Source organism: Macaca mulatta, chromosome 7 (genome assembly GCF_049350105.2).
Source record: "Macaca mulatta isolate MMU2019108-1 chromosome 7, T2T-MMU8v2.0, whole genome shotgun sequence".
Taxonomy (NCBI): Eukaryota; Metazoa; Chordata; class Mammalia; order Primates; family Cercopithecidae; genus Macaca; species Macaca mulatta.
In genome coordinates this window covers 78,779,124-78,793,424 of record NC_133412.1, presented here as the reverse complement: position 1 = coordinate 78,793,424, position 14,301 = coordinate 78,779,124, and positions in this window count along the sequence as shown.

Here is a 14,301-nt window from a genome sequence, read left to right as displayed (position 1 = left end):
GCAATTTATTACAGCATCCACAGGAAACTAATACAATGCTTAAAGTAGGACTCTTCTTAAGGAAGTGAGAGTGAGCTTCTATTATATTAGGGTTAGCTATGATTTTGCTCCCTGAGCTGTGTCAACCACAGCCCAGAGAGTGCTGGGCCACAGGCACCCCTGGGCTGTATGCTGGGACTACGGGTGGCTCCGGGCTCTCTGCAGCTTTTAAAATGGTCACACAGGCTCTCACGCCTAGTGGATACTTCCTCCCCTGAGGATTGACTTAGAATTTCAGAAGACCTCCGGACTCAGGCCAGTTCCCACAGCATCACGGAATATCTGGCTACGGGGAGTCCTCCTGGGAGCTGCTCTAGCAGGGGCCCGGGGCTGGGGCTGCAGCTTTAGCAACCTTCAGGGACAGTGGGGGTGTCCATCCTGCATTGCCCAGTGCCAGAAGGTCTATTCTGACCCAGTGTGCCCTGTCCCCTTAGATGCAGTGCCAGAGCCATCTGATTCAGGGCCGTCACCCTTGTCTAGAGCCAGCTCATCGGATGCCAGGTCAGAAGGCCTCGGCAGGAAATGCTGCCTCCCACTTTTTTCTTTTTTTTCTTTTTCTTTTTTTTTTTTTCTTTTTTTTGAGCTAGAGTTTCGCTCTTGTTGCCCAGGCTGGAGTGCAATGGCGCGATCTCAGCTCACCGCAACCTCCGCCTCCTGGGTTCAAGTGATTCTCCTGCCTCAGCCTCCCGAGTAACTGGAATTACAGGCATGCACCACCATGCCTGGCTAATTTTGTATTTTTAGTAGAGATGGGGTTTCTCCATATTGATCAGGCTGGTCTCAAACTCCTGACCTCAGGTGATTCGCCTACTTCGGCCTCCAAAAGTGCTAGGATTACAGGCATGAGCCACCGCGCCCGGCCCCACTTTGTTCTTGAGGAAGGATCAGGCTGAAATTCTAGGAATTTCCAAATGGACTGGGTTGGCTGGAGGGAAGTGGAAGTTAAAGGAATGTGAGGCTCAGGACTTGGGGTCTAGCTGGGAAGATGGTGAATCCCTCTCCAGTCCAGTGAGGGAGAAGCCCCTTCTGACTTCCGGCACTTTGACAGGAGCTGCACAGGATGCCAAAGTTCCGTTTATTCCTCTGTTCTCCGCAGGGTCTGCCCTCTCAGGATTTCAAAGTATTTATAGTGTCTCGATCATTGTGTTTGCTCAGTGGATGGATTACTGCTTTTAAGACATCGAGTAAAAATGTAAAGAGCCGAACAATGGTTAGTGAGTCATTTTATAACTAGAATTATTACTCACTGGCTTATTCTCTCTTCCAAAATTTGGGTTTTTGTAAATTGAGTTTTCTGAAGTGGTTGCATATTTAAAGGGCAAAAAAAGGGAGAAAAGTAAATTCTGCAGTCATACGTTCCAAAGAAGTAGCTACTATATATTATTCGGGACTTTCTATGTGCCAGAAACTGTTTTATTGATTGATTGATGGAGACAGGGTCTTGCTGTGTCGCCCAGGCTGGAATGCAGTGGTATGACCATGGCTCACTGCAGCCTCAATCTCCCAGGCTCAAGCAATCCTCCCACCTCAGCCTCCTGAGTAGCTGGGATTACAGGATCATGACACAACTCCTGGTTCCTTTTTAAATTTTTTTATAGAGATGGAGTCTTGCTATGTTGCCAGGACTGGGCTTGAACTCCTGGGCTCAAGGAATCCACCCACCTCAGCCTCTCAAAGTGTTGGGATTATAGGCATGAGCCATCATGCCCAACTCAGGCACTATTTTTTTTTTTTTTTTTTTGAGACGGAGTCTCGCTCTGCCGCCCAGGCTGGAGTGCAGTGACTGGATCTCAGCTCACTGCAAGCTCCGCCTCCCGGGTTCACGCCATTCTCCGGCCTCAGCCTCCTGAGTAGCTGGGACTACAGGCGCCCGCCACCTCGCCCGGCTAGTTTTTTGTATTTTTCAGTAGAGACGGGGTTTCACCGTGTTAGCCAGGATGGTCTCGATCTCCTGACCTCGCGATCCGCCCGTCTCGGCCTCCCAAAGTGCTGGGATTACAGGCTTGAGCCACCGCGCCCGGCCTCAGGCACTATTTTAAATCATTAAATATATTATCTCATTTAATCTTTATAGTTACTCTGTGTGATAAGCATGATCATGCATCACTTAACAATAGGGCTACGCTCTGAGAAATGCATTGTTAGGTGATTTCTTTGTTGTGAGAACATCATAGAGTGTCTTACACAAACGTAGATGGCATGGCCTACTACACACCTAGGCCGTATGGTGTAACCTATTGCTCTTAGGCTACAAACCTATATAGCATATTACTGTACTGAACACTGTAGGTAATTGTAACACAATGGTAGGTTTTGTGTATCTAAATATGTCTAAACATAGGAAAGGTACCGTAAAAATACTGTAAATAAGATTAAAAATGGGCCAAGCATGATGGCTCCTGCCTGTAATCCTAGTGCTTTGGGAGGCCAAGGTAGAAGGAATGCTCGAGGCCAGGAGTTCAAGATTAGCCTAGGCAACACAGTGAGACCCCGTCTCCAAAAAGTTTTTAAAAAATTAGCCAGGGAAAAGGCCGGGCGCGGTGGCTCAAGCCTGTAATCCCAGCGCTTTGGGAGGCCGAGACGGGCGGATCACGAGGTCAGGAGATCGAGACCATCCTGGCTAACACTGTGAAACCCCGTCTCTACTAAAAATACAAAAACTTAGCCGGGCGAGGTGGCGGGCGCCTGTAGTCCTAGCTACTCGGGAGGCTGAGGCAGGAGAATGGCGTAAACCCGGGAGGCGGAGCTTGCAGTGAGCTGAGATCCGGCCACTGCACTCCAGCCTGGGTGACAGAGCGAGACTCCATCTCAAAAAAAAAAAAAAAAAAAAAAAAATTAGCCAGGAATGGTGGCATATATCTGTAGTCGTAGCTTCTTGGGAGGCTGAGGCAGGAAGATCACTTGAGACTAGGAGTTTGAGATCAGCCTGGGCAACGCAGCAATACCCCATCTCAAAAAAGGAAAGAAAAAAATGGTATGGTATACATATGGTACATGTATATAGGGCACTTACCATGAATGGAGTTTGCAGGACTAGAAGTCGCTCTGAGTGAGTTCATCAGTAAATAGTGAGTGAATGTGAAGGCCTAGGACATTACTATACATGTTTGTGTGACTGGAGCACAGTAGGTTTGTTTACACCAGTATCATTCCAAATGCACAAGTTATGTGTTGTGCTATCACTCTCAACATGTGAATAATATCAACAGCTAAAATGTCACTAGATGATAGGAATTTTAAGTTCCATCATCTTTTTTTTTTTTTTTTTTTTTTTGAGATGGAATTTCGCTCTTGTTGCCCAGGCTGGAGGAGTGCAATGGCGCAATCTTCGCTCATTGCAACCTCTGCCCCCCAGGTTCGAGTGATTCTCCTGTCTCAGCCTCCTGAGTAGCTGGGATTACAGGCATGCACCACCACGCCCAGCTAATTTTGTATTTTTAGTTGTGGGGGTTCAGTCAGGATGGTGGGGAGAATTATAAGCCACAAACCTTCTTTTTGCAAAAGTCTCAGGATAAGGTTATGGCTGAAGGCAACCGAATTCTTACCTTGAATAAATAGCTTAAAGTGGGTACAAAGGAAGGTAGAGTAGTTTATCTAACTAGCTTGTTTATTCATGTGGTCTTAAGACCAACCTTTGATCATTTAGGGGTGCATGATAGCTCTCTCCGGGGTGGGGGCGACCAGGTTAATTACCCACAGGTGTGTTTACTCACAACCTTTGTCAATTAATCTTTACTGAATGCAAGTCTCGCTGGCAAGTTGAGGCCGTGGCTGATGACTCGGTACAGAACCTTCCTTGGTGTCTGTAAGTGGCACGGACACTCAGCCGGACTGGCAAAGCAGAATGTCTATGTGTCAGTGCACATTATTCATCCGTCGTTGGGTCAGGGTCTGTAGGAGAGACCCCTGCATTTAGTAGAGATGGGGTTTCTCTATGTTGGTCAGGCTGGTCTCGAACTCCCGACCTCAGGTGATCCACCCGCCTCGACCTCCCAAAGTGCTGGGATTACAGGAGGGAGCCACCACACCCGGCCCCATTATAATCTTATGGGACCACCATCATATATGCAATCCATTGTTTACTGAAATGCTGTTTGTGACACATGGTGTACTATTATTATCATTATTTTTGAAACAGGGTCTCACTTTGTGAGACCTGGAATGCAGTTGCACAAACATGGCTCACTGCAGCCTCAACCTCCTGGGCTCAAGTGATCCTCTTGCCTCAGCCCCCCACAAGTAGCTGGGACTACAGGTGTGTACCACCATGCCCAGCTTTTTTTTTTTTTTTTTTTTTGTAGAGACAGAGCTTCGCCATATTGCCCAGGCTGGTCTTAAGCTCCTGAGTTCAAGTGATGCACCCGCCTCAGCCTCCCAAATTGTTGGGATTACAGGTGTGAGCCACTGCATCTGGCCTGACTGTACTGTTATTTTATCCCCCTTTTTAGGGATGGATCCAGGTTTTATGAAGTTTATAAAATAGAGACGGCCAGGCATGGTGGCTTATGCCTGTAATCTCAGCACTTTGGGAGGCCAAGGCTGTAGGACCACTTAAGCCTAGGAGTTCTAGACCATCCTGGGTAACACAGTGAGACCCCCGTCTCTACAAAAAATAAAAAATTAGCCAGGCATGGTGGTGCATGCTTATACTCCTAGCTAAATTTGGGAGACTGAGATGGGAGGATCACTTGAGCCTAGGAATTTGATCATAGTGTGAGCTATGATCATGCCACTGCACTCCAGCCTGGGTGACAGAATGAGACTCTTTCTCTTAAAAAAAAAAAAAAATTCAGAGGACTTTCTTTAAAAGATTAAATTGCAATGATACAGTTATAATACAAAATTAGGTAGAGAGCCTTAGCAAGTAAGTTGTCCCAAAGCTTAAGCTTCATTAGCTTCATGGCCTGATTTGAGGATGGAGAAAATTAGTTTAGAAGAAACTAAGTTTTTTTTGTCCAAGGTCACACAGCTCAGAATCAGTGGAGAAGGAATTTAAAGCCAGGTCTGCCCAACTTTTCATCAGCAACTTACCCTTCTCTGAAAATGGGAATAACACACATACAGCATTCACTATGTGCCACACACATAGGAAGCACTTTACGTATTTTAAATAATTAATTTTCACAACACGCTACGATGTAGGTTTTATTTTCATCATCCACTTTTATATATGAGGACATTGAGGCCCGGAGAGGTTACGGATTAATAACTTGCCCAAGGTCTCACAGCTAATTGATGGGAACCATAAGAAATCATGAGAACTGGTTTGCTGAGGCATCCACTTTGAGTCTGTAGTAAACAGAAACTAGAAGATGCACCCTGAGCCTCATAAAAGGCAACTTGAGCCTGAACCTCTGCTTCATGATTTCTTTGAGATCTTACTTTCTAATCCCAACCAAATCCTTGGTTCTCAGCCTGCCTGTATGGGAGCTTTGTCAGGTAATTTGGTTCATATAATTAGGATTTAAAGGAGAATGAGAGGTTGGGTGCAGTGGCTCACACCTGTAATCCCAATACTTTGGGAGACCAAGGTGGCAGGATCACTTGAGCCCCGGAGTTCGAGACCAGCCTAGACAACATAGGGAGGCCCCGTCTCTATAGCAAAAAAAAAAAAAAAAAAAAAAATTAGCTGAGCATGGTGGTGCACACTTGTTGTCCCTGCTACTCAGGAGGCTGAGGTGGGGAGGTTGCATAAGCCTGGTAGGTCCAGGCTGCAGTGAGCTGTGATGGTGCCACTGCACTCTAGCCTGGGTGGCAGAGCAAGACTCTTGTCTCAAATAAATAAATCAATACATAAAAATAAAAGAGAATGGGCCAGGTGCAGTGGCTCACGCCTGTAATCCCAGCACTTTGGGAGGCCGAGGCAGGTAGATCACCTGGGGTCAGGAGTTCAAGACCAGCCTGACCAACATGGAAAAACCCTGTCTCTACTAAAAATACAAAATTAGCTGGGTGTGGTGGTGCATATCTGTAATCCCAAGTACTTAGGAGGCTGAGGCAGGAGAATCTCTTGAATCCAGGAGGTGGAGGTTACAGTGAGCTGATATCAAGCCATTGCATTCCAGCCTGGGCAACAAGAGTGAAACTCCATCTCAAAAAAAATAAATAAATAAATAAAATAAAATAAAATAAAAGGGAATTAACTGTACCCTAAAAAGATAGGGTGGTAAATTTATCATAACTCATGTTGTTAAAGGTACCTTTTTGGGGTCTACTCTTTGACCTAATAATTCTTATGGATGCCTGGTCTGAAGAAATCATCTTAAAGATAATGCTTTATGCATAATAGTGTTAACCATACAGTGAAAACTGGAAAACAATTCATATGTTCGGCAATAGCAAAATGGTTAAGCAAATCATGGATGAATTATTAGACAACAAGCAAACAAAGTTTACAGAGAGGTATAATAACCTGGCAGAGTGCTTATGTTATGATGTTAGGCTTTGAAAATGATCTATACAATTATATGCATGGTTTATCAGTTAAATATTGCTGTGTAACAAACCATTACAAAATGTAGGGCTTAAAACAACACACATTTATTATTTCAGAGTGCATGGGTCAGCCTAGGTTGACTCCTTTCCTTCAGAGTTTGTCATGAGGTTACAATCAAAGTATTGCCCAGGGCTGTGTTCCCATCTGAAGACTTGACTGGTGCAGTATCTGCTCCCAAGCTCAGTCTCATAGATTTTGTCTGGATTTAGCTCCTTGAGGCTGTTGGAATGAAGCTTCCCTCAGTTGACCAGGCAGCTGCCTCTATCAGGGCAGGCATGTGAGAAGAGCCAAAGAGAGAAAATGCTGGCACGATGCAATTCAGTCTTTTATGACCTAATCTTGAAATTGACATTGACACTTTTGCTGTATTCTGTTTGTTAGAAGCAAGTCACTAACTAAGGTTCAGCCCACACTCAAGGGGAAGGAATTATAGAAAAGTGTGAGTACTAGAAGATGGGATGAATGAAGGCCATTTTAGAAGACTGCCTATTATACAAGTCATAATTTTTAACTTTGTTAAAACCACATGGATAGGATAAAAGTTGGAAGGACATACACAGCAAAATGATTACTGTGACTCTTTCTGAGTTGAAGGATTCGAATATTGATTCATTCCTTCTTAAATGCTTCTGTACTGAATAGGCAACCTAGAAATAAATCCATATATTTAGACCCAACTGACTTTTGAGAGGACAAACATTGGGGAAAGGATACCCTCTTCAACCAATGGTGCTGGAAAACTGAATATACATAGGAGAAAAATGAAACTAGACGTCTATCACCACACACAAAATCAACTCAAAATGGATGAAACACTTAAATATAAGACTTGGAACTCTAAAGCTACCAGAAGAAAACAAGCGAAATGCTTCAGAACATTGCTCTAGGCAAAAATTTAATGGCAAAGACTCCAAAAGCACAGGCTACAAAAACAAAAGTAGAAAATTGAGTCTGTATTAGACTAAAAAGCTTCTGCTCAGCAAAGGAAACAATCAACAGAGTGAAGAGACAACCTGTTGAGGCCGGGCGCGGTGGCTCAAGCCTGTAATCCCAGCACTTTGGGAGGCCGAGACGGGCGGATCACGAGGTCAGGAGATCGAGACCATCCTGACTAACACGGTGAAACCCCGTCTCTACTAAAAAATACAAAAAACTAGCCGGGCGAGGTGGCGGGCGCCTGTAGTCCCAGCTACTCGGGAGGCTGAGGCAGGAGAATGGCGTGACCCCGGGAGGCGGAGCTTGCAGTGAGCTGAGATCCGGCCACTGCACTCCAGCCTGGGCGACAGAGGGAGACTCCATCTCAAAAAAAAAAAAAAAAAAGAAGAGACAAGCTGTTGAATGGGAGAAAATTGCCAGCTATTCATCCCCAAGGGACTAATATCCGGAATGTACAAGGAACTCAAACAACTCAACAGTGAAAAACCAAATCCCATCAAAAAGTGGGCAAGAAGTCAGGTGTGGTGGCTCATGCGTGTAATCTCAGCACTTTGGGAGGCTCAGGTGGGAAAATTGCCTAAGCCCAGGAGTTCAAGACCAGCCTGAGCAATATGATGAAACCCTGTCTCTACAAAAAATATAAAAATTAGCCAGGAGTGGTGGTACACACTGTAGTCTCAGCTACTAGGGAGGCTGAGGTGAGAGGATGGCTTGAGCCCGGGAGGTTGAGACTGCAGTGACCCAAGACTGTACCACTGCACACTCCAGCCTGGGCAACAGAGCGGGGCTCAAAAAAGAACATGGATAGACATTTCTCAAAAGAAGACATACAAATGACTAGCAAATATGTGACAAAATGCTCAATAACACTAATTACTAAAAAAATGCAAATCAAAATCACAATGAGATGTTATCCCACTCCAGTTAAATGGCTATTACTAAAAGACAAAAAATAACAAATGCTGTGAGAAGTCTGAGAAAAGAGAACTCTTATAGATGGTTGGTGGAAATGTAAATTATTATAGTCACTATAAGAAACAGTATGGGGGTTTCTCAAAAACTAAAAATGGACTTATCATATGATCCAGCAATCCCACTGCAAGTCAGTGTATTGAAGAGACACCTGCACCCTCATATTTATTGCAGCACTATTCACATAGCTCAGATATGAAGTCACTGTAGGTGTCCAACAACAGATTAGTGGATAAAGCAAATGTGGTATATATTCATAGTAGAATGCCATTCAGCCAGAAAAAAGAATGACATCCTGTCATTTGTGGCAACATGGGTGAGTCTGGAGGATGTTGTTACAAACAGATACGATGTTTTGTTTTGGGCAGACAAGAGAGGGTGGATACCCACACCTGCCTTCCAGAAAAAAAATATATATTTTTTTATTTTTTTGCTTTGAGACAGAGTCTTGCTCTGTTGCCCAGGAGGGCAGTGATGCGATCACTGCTCAATGCAACCATGATATCTCGAGCTCAAATGATCCTCCCACCTCAGCCTCCTGAGTAGCTGAGACCACAGGTGTGTGCCACCATGCCCACCTAATTTTTTTTTTTTTTTTTTAACGTAGAGATGAGGTCTCACCATGTTTCCAAGGCTGGTCTCAAACTCCTGGGCTCAAGCAATCCTCCTACTTCAGCCTCTCAAAGTGCTGGGATTACAGCCGTGAGCCACTGTGCCTGGCTGAAAAATATCCTTTATAAAGCAAGCTTTCTTGGTAAAGCATGCCGCTGGTCATGCTTCAGACTTTCTTGCGAAATTTGTAACCACTGGGGAGGAGTTTAAACATTTGTATGAGGGGTTATCTATGTTATAGGCATTGCTTCTTTGTGAGGGGTAATCTACGCTCTGGACATCGTTTAAAGACCTTGCGGCAGAAGAAGTCAAACATTATCCATTATGGCAGTTTCACTTCAAAATGGTATCATTCTTGCCAAGCAACATGCTGTTTTCCTATAGGGCAGACAGTGAGAGGTTGGTTAATGGATACAAAATTACCGCTAGATAGGGGCAATGAGTTCTGGTTTTCTGCAGCCCTATAGGGTGAATACGATTAACTATATTTATTTTATTTATTTATTTATTTATTTATTTGAGACGGCATCTCGCTCTATTGCCCAGATTGGAGTACAGTGGCGTGATCTCAGCTCACTTTAACCTCCACCTCCTGGGTTCCAGCGATTCTCCTGCCTCAGTCTCCTGAGTAGCTGGGACTACAGACACGTGCCACCACGCCAAGCTAATTTTTGTATTTTTAGTAGAGACGGGGTTTCACTGTGGTAGCCAGGATGGTCTCGATCTCCTGACCTCGTGATCCACCCGCCTCGGCCTCCCAAAATGCTGGGATTACAGGCATGAGCCACTCCGCCCAGTCTATATATATATATATATATATATATATACACACACACACACACACACACACACACACATATATATATATACACATTTTCTTTTTCCCCAAAAAGCTAGAAGATAGGGTTTTGAACGTTCATGTATTAGGCCATTCTTGCATTGCTCGAAAGAAATACCTGAGACTGGGTAATTTATAAAGAAAAGAGCTGTATTTATTTATTTATTTTTGTTTTATTTTATTTCTTGAGACGGAGTCTCACTCTGTCGCTCAGGCTGGAGTGCAATGGCATGATCTCGGCTCACTGCAACCTCCGCCTCCTGGGTTCAAGCAATTCTCCTGCCTCAGCCTCCGGAGTAGCTGGAGTTACAGGCACCTGGCACCACGCCTGGCTAATTTTTGTATTTTTAGTAGAGACGAGAAACGGGGTTTCACCATGTTGGCCCAGCTGGTCTCGAACTGCTGACCTTGTGATCTGCCCACCTTGGTCTCCCAAAGTGCTGAGATTACAGGCATGAGCCACTGTGCCCGGCCAGAAAAGAGCTTTAATTGGGTCTCGGTTCTACAGGCTGTACAGGAAACATGATGCTAGCATCTGCTCTGCTTCCAGGGAGGCCTCAGGAAACTTACTATCATGGTGGAAGGTGAAGAGGCAGTAGGCAGGTCAGTCACATGGACAGACCTGGAGCAAGAGAGAGATGAGGAAGTGCCACACAAATGGCCAGATCTCGCGGGAACTCACTCACTATCATAAGGACAGTACCAAGGTGATGGCACTAAATCAGAGATGAGAAACCTCCCCCATTGAGGCAGGAGAATAGTGTCTGGAAGCAGGGAACTTAAGGCCAGCTGGTACTGACTTCTTAAAGCTGAATCAAGGGAAAACACAAAGTCTCAGGGCAGGGAATCTGAGGCCAATTCATGATAATTTCCTAAAGCAGCATCAAAAGGGAAACACCTGGGTCTGGGGCAGGCCCCCGCCCCCGCAAGGCAGTTAACACCAACTTTCTACAGCTGAACTAAAAGGAACCCACCCACTCCCCACCCCCGCCCCCACCACCCAACTACCACCTGAGTAGCAAAGGATCAAAGGCTGCTCTTCTGCACCCCTCCGGCTTCCACCACTCTCAGATAGAAAGAGAGAGTGCCTTGGATTGGCAGCAGGCCAAGCACAGGCCATCCCTTCATCTGCAAGGGGTGCCAGTTCACCTTGGCCTTTAATTAGCCACAGGCCAAATCCTTCATCTAGATCAGGAGTAGCCGACAGGGACCCCAAATGGAGTATTTAAAACCCAGAAAACTTTGTAACTGGGTCCTTTAGCCATTTGCTCCAGCCCACTCCCTCCCTGTGGAGTGCTTTCTCACCTTTTTTTTTTTTTAATTTATTGAGATTCAGAGTTGCTCTGTCGTCCAGGCTGTAGTGCAGTGGCTCGATCTTGGCTCACAGCAATTTCTGTTGCCTGGGTTCAAGAGATTCTCATGCCTCAGCGTCCTGAGTAGCTGGGATTACAGGTGCACACCACCATGCTCGGCTAATTTTTTTTTTGTATTTGAGTACATTGTATTTGAGTATTTTGATGAGCCCAGACAGCGTCATTACCACATTCTCATTACTGGGTTAGTTTCCAAGCTGGTATCCTGCTTCCCTCTCTGGTCCTTCCCAAGCCATTCTACCAAGGCATGACTCATGACTTCCCGTCACCTGGACCTCAAGGCCCCTTGAGCATTCAGCCTTTCAGCCTCACCTCCCATCATGACCTCAGGCAAGTCCTTCTGCTGTAACTGAACTAGGACTCTAAACATATGGAACTCATGCCTGCCTCCTGCCTTGGCTATACCTGATCCTCCCCCTTGGAAAACCCTCTTCTTTTTTCTCTGCTTCAAGGCCCAGTTTAAGTTTCACCTGCTCATAGGGCCTGATAAGGTTTGGCTCTTTGTTCCCACCCAAATTTCATCTTTTTTTTTTTTTTTTTGAGATGGAGTCTTGCTCTGCTGTCCAGGCTGGAGAGCAGTGGCACAATCTAGGCTCACCGCAACCTTTGCCTCGGGGGTTCTAGCAATTTTCGTGCCTCAGTCTCCCAAGTAACTGGGACTACAGGTGCACACTGCCATGTCTGGCTGATTTTTTTTTGTACTTTAGTAGAGACAGGATTTCACCATGTTGCCCAGGCTGGTCTCAAACTCCTGAGTTCAGGCAATCCACCCACCTCGGCCTCCCAAAGTGTTAGGATTACAGGCGTGAGCCACTGCACCCAGCCATCCAAATTTCATCTTGCAGCTTCCATGATTCCCACGTGTTGTGGGAGGGACCCGGTGGGAGACTATTAAATTATGGGGATGGGTCTTTCCCGTGCTGTTCTTGTGATAGTGAATGGATCTCATGAGATCTGATGGTTTTTAAAATGGGAGTTGCTCTGCACATGCTCTTTTTTTGCCTGCTGCCATCCACGTAAGATGTGACTTGCTTCTTGCCTTCCACCATGATTGTGAGGCCTCCCCAGCCATGTGGAACTGTAAGTCCAGTAAACCTCTTTCTTTTGTAAATTGCCTAGTCTTGGATATATCTTTATCAGTAGCATGAAAACGGACTAATACAGGGCCCTTCATTTTATTTTTTGAGACGGAGTCTCGCTCTGTCGCCCAGGCTGGAGTGCAGTGGTGCCATCTCGGCTCACTGCAAGCTCTGACTCCCAGGTTCATGCTGTTCTCCTGCCTCAGCCTCCCGAATAGCTGGGGCTATAGGCGCCTGCCACCACACCCGGGTAATTTTTTTGTATTTTTAGTAGAGACGAGGTTTCACCGTGTTAGCCAGGATGGTCTTGATCTCCTGACCTCGGGATCCGCTACCGGGCACTTCTTGATTAACCCAGCATTCCTACTAGGGATCCTGGTGTACAGTATTGACTTACAACAGTCCAACCTTTGGTATACTTTGAAATGCCTCTTCCCTCCTTCTCTCTTGCATGACAATGGTAGCTAATAGAGCTTTAGGTCAGCTTCCTATGGAGTGTTTATGTGCTGTCTGTGAATTATCTCATTTAATTATCGAAACAAGCAAAGTAGCTGTTTTAATGCCCATTTTATAGATGAGGGAGTCAAGGCTGCAAACTATTAGGCATCTGACCTGAGGTCACACAGCTAGGGAATGGCAGAGCCAAGTTTCTAAGAGCAAATATCAGTCTGTTTTAACCTCTCCTGTGCTTGACCTGGGAGCTGCTCATAATGCTGAAAGACACAATCCTGAATGCTATTATCCCAAATGTCAAAATCCCAAAAGATCAAAATCTCATGAACTTAATTCAGAAAAAAAAAATTATTTAAAAGGTATTTGTTTACGTATTAAAAAGTAGATATATTTGAGAAACATACAAAAACGTGATAGAACACTTCATAGGCCAGTTTACACAATAAAATGGGCAATAATATTCACATTTTTGCAAGCATAAACACTTAGATATACTAACAGCAATTGCAATTGGGTATAGCAGTTATAAGGAGGAGGACTGTGTTCATAAAGAAATAGATCAAAGGCCGGGCGTGGTGGCTCACGCCTGTAATCCCAGTACTTTGGGAGGCTGAGGTGGGCAGATCACTTGAGATCAGGAGTTTGAGACCAACCTGGTCAACACCGTGAAACCCCGTCTCTACTAAAAATACAAAAAAAAAAAAAAGAAAAAAAAGAAAAAAAAATTAGCTGGGCTTGGTGGTGGGCACCTGTAATCCCAGCTACTCGGGAGGCTGAGACAGGTGAACTGCTTGAACACGGGAGGCAGAGGTTGCAGTGAGCCAAGATTGCACCACCGCACTCCAGCCTGGACAATAGAGTGAGACTCTGTCTCAAAAAAAAAGGGAAAAAAAAGAAATAGATCAAAAAGAGAAATGTATAAACACATATCACTATGGTTGGTAATTATGTGCACCCAGCTTTGTAAATATGGTCATCTGAAAGATCATGACGAACAACCTAAGTCTTTTGATGAGAGAGATAAAAAACCACGATGAGTCACCACCACATATGCAATCACCCAAAGAGCTGTGATCACAAGAAAATTCATCTCTCACAAATGTAGGTGTACAGAAAGGATATCTCTTCATTAAGGAAGTTTCAACATTTTTAATGTATAGACACAATGCTTACAGCTAACCTTGTGATAATGCACTTTGGTAGAGTCAAATTTGCAAAAACTGCATTAGAACTTTCTAAATGTCCTATACAATTTATACATCCAGTATTGGAAGTGATGTGGAGATGAAATATGTAGCATAGCAAATTGTAAAAAATAATGCTAAGAATTTAAAATAGTGAAAAAAAGAACTAGTAATAAATGTAAAAGAGGAGTGATAGCAGCAAGATGGTGAATTAGAGACACCTGGTGCTCATCCCCCTCACAAGAAAGGATCAAGGCAATGAATACAAAGATAAGATTTGTCTGGAATGTCGAAGGGAGAGTGTTGGAGTGCAGCAGGG